This window comes from Cebus imitator, unplaced genomic scaffold (assembly GCF_001604975.1).
Source record: "Cebus imitator isolate Cc_AM_T3 unplaced genomic scaffold, Cebus_imitator-1.0 Scaffold323, whole genome shotgun sequence".
Taxonomy (NCBI): Eukaryota; Metazoa; Chordata; class Mammalia; order Primates; family Cebidae; genus Cebus; species Cebus imitator.
In genome coordinates, this window is record NW_016107638.1 from 434,046 (window position 1) to 437,393 (window position 3,348).

The window sequence follows — 3,348 nt, forward strand, 5'->3', positions numbered from 1 at the left end:
AGCGGCGGGGAGGAGGGGAGCGGCGGGGAGGAGGGAGAGCATTGAGGAGGAGGGGAGCAGGCAGCAGGATGTTTTGTTCATGGAGGACACCTAAGCATTCAGCAAATGTGTCCAGCTTCACCATTACACCATTATCCTGAAAAGGATGAAAGGAGGAAGGAAGAGAAAAAAGGAAAAGTTCAAAACCAATTTGCAGTGAGAGGAGGACAAGGGAGGATGAGGAGACAGAGAGGGACTGCCAGAGGCTGGGAAGCTGAGGAGAAAGGAACCTTCCAGTTTCAAGGGCTCAGGAGGCACAGCCGCCTTCACCGCGCTTTCCCACACAGACTCCGGGTCACCACGCCCTTCCGTCCCTTTCTATCGTCATCAGCACCACCGCTGTTTCTCTAAGATGGCTTCTTGACCAGAAAACGCTGATTTCTACCCTAAATCAGGACTTGGAAGAGCAAAAGCTCTACATGGAACAAAGACTGAGTTCAAACTGCTCCTTGTAGTTTAGAGTCAAGAACGCAAGTGCATATGTGTGTGTTTGTGTACACATCTGTGCATATGTGCGGATCTGTAAATGTGTGTGGATGTGTAAATGTGTGTGCATGTGTGGGTGCCTGTGTGTACATGTGTGGATGTGTGATCTGTGTAAATGTGTGTGGATGTGTGTAAATGTGTGAGGGTGTACATGTGTGGGGACATTTGCACGTGTGAGTTCGTGAAGATGTGTGTGGACACATGTGGATGTGTACAAATGTGTGTGGACGTGTGTGAGGTGTATATGTGTGGGCATATGTGTATGTGTGTGATGCATGGGTGATCATGTGCAGATGTGTGTAGACATGTGGACATGTGTGAATGTGTGTGCATGTAGGTCTGCATGTGTGCAGAAATGTGTGGATGTGTGTGGAGGCATGTAGATGTGTGTGGTCTCTGTAAATGTGTGTGGTCATGTGTGTAGACATGTGGGTATGTGTGGACATGTGTGGCATGTGAACATGGGTAAATACACGTATGTGGATGTACAAGGACATGTGTTGGCATGTGGGTGTGGGAGTGGGTGTGCATGGATGTGGATGTGTATGCATGTCAGCACCTGTGAATTGTGTGTACACATGTGTGAATGCCTGTTAACACATGTTGGCACATGTAGATGTGTGGGCATGTGTGGGTGTTTTTGCATGTGTATGCATGTGTGGCAACATGTCTGGGTGTGTGTAGATGTGTGTGAATGTGATGTGTGTTGGCACATGTGGGTGTGGGGTGTGCATGGATCTGCATGTGTTTGCATGTATCAATGCATGTGGATTGTGTGGACACACGTGTGTATTCATGTTGACACATGCTGGCACATATAGATGTGTTGGGCTTATGTGTGGACATTTTTGCATGTGTATTCATGTGTGTCAACATGTCTGCATGTGTATGGGTGTGAGTGATATGTGTGGGCATGTGTTGGCATATCTGGGCATATGTTGACACATGTAGACATCTGGATATCCATAGGGGTGTGTATGCCTATGTGTCAACATGTGTGAATGTGTAATGTGTGTTGGTGCATGTGGGCATATGTTGACACATGTAGGCATGTGGCATGGGGAGGGCAAGTGGACACATGTGCATGTGCGAGGATGAGTGTGGACTCTATGTCATAAGCAGAAGTCCAGGGAGTGCCCGTATAGCTTTTCTGCAACACTGAGCAGCAGTGAGCGCCCTCCTGGGGCCATGGGGGCCACCTGCCTCCTGCAGGACCAGCGTACACAGCTCTGCCTGACCACCCTGCAGTTCAAGGGGCCGCCTCTCCCCTCCTCTCGCTCCTCTCAAGCCAGGAGGCCTGCATTGACAAGAAGCGAGGCGCCCACGGCGGACACATCCTCTCTTTACACAGCACTGGGCATGCCTACTCATTCCCAAGCCACAGGAGCCCTTGTTTCTTTCTTTCAGCGATTTGGCTGAGAAGAGGGAAACTCAGTTTCCACACCCTTTTAAAAGGGGCTCCCTATGTGTGTGGATGAAAGAGAAGTGGCAGCATCCCCAGGCCCGAACTGGTGAATGGAGGTGGTGACAACGCCTGGAACATCCTGGCTTGGCGCTGTCTGGCAGCCGGAAAGGAGACAGAGGCTAAGGGCACAACACCTATCCCCAGATCCCAGCAGGCTCCTGGTCCTCCACCCAGGAAGGGTGCTCTCCCTGGAGGCCTGGCCAGCACCCTGGGATCTGCTCACAGTGCTGTCCTGAGTCCATTTGTGGTTGATTATTATAGGCTGGTTCCCAGCCAGGCGCAGTGGCTCACATCTGTTAATCCCAACACTTTGGGAGGCCGAGGTGGGTGGATCACCCAAGGTCAGGAGTTTGAGACCAGCCTGGCCAACATGGCAAAACCCTGTGTCTACTAAACATACAAAAATTAGCTGGGCGTGGTGGCACAGGCCTGTAATCCCAGCTGCTTGCGAGGCTGAGGCACGAGAATCACTGGAACCTGGGAGGTGGAGGTAGGAGTGAGCTGAAACTGAGATTGCACCACTGAACTCCAGCCTGGGTGACAGAGTGAGACTTTGTCTCAAAAAAGAAAAATAATAATAATAAAAATAAGTTTAAAAAAAGGCTGTTCCCCATCAAAAGAGGCAGGGCCATACAATAGTGCTCGTAGGGGCCCAGCCAAGTTCTGGTGGGGCGGGGGCAGAGGCCGTGCTCACAGCAGGCTTCCCCACAGGGGTTCAGGCACCAGCAGGGTCTCCTCCCACCTCCTACAACTTTCAGCAGGGGGCAACAGCCCAGCTTGACAGCCCGCTGCTCCCAGAATGTCTCGTCTTCCCATGCCTGCCCTGGCTGACCGGAACATGCGCCCACAGTCTTGACAGCAAAGGGTGTGTGCCTCCCTGTCTTCCCAAGAGAAGCCCCATCCTGATGCTTCCTGATTGAGCATCACAATGGCCAAAGGAAAGTGGCTCTGGGGCAGCAGCAAGGGTGGCCCTCTGTCCTGAGTCCCACTCGTAGGCTGCTCCAGCCTAAGTTGCCCAGCACTCTGAGGCTGGAGGTCTGGAGACCCTACTGTGAGCCAGAGCGCCAGTCCCCTCCAGTGACTCTGCCCCAAAGACATGCAATGGCACAGTGGCTCCTGCCTGTCATCCCAGAACTCTGGGAGGCCAAGGCAAGCGGATCACCTGAAATCAGGAGTTCAAGACCAGCCTGGCCAACATGGTGAAACCCTGTCTTTACTAAAAATACCAAAATTAGCTGAGTGTGGTGGCATACACCTGTGATCCCAGCTACTTGGGAGGCTGAGGCAGGAGAATCGCTTGAACCTAGGAGGCGGAGGTTGCGGCCACTGCACTGCAGCCTGGACAACAGAGCAAGACT

At 52.3% G+C, this 3,348-nt stretch overlaps 1 protein-coding gene across 2 annotated transcripts in view; it reads right to left on the reverse strand.

Annotated features, from left to right (window-relative positions):
* ADGRD1 (adhesion G protein-coupled receptor D1) overlaps positions 1-3,348 on the reverse strand; it is a 175,261-nt gene that overhangs the window by 170,779 nt on the left and 1,134 nt on the right. The gene's annotated exons all lie outside the window — the stretch shown is intronic.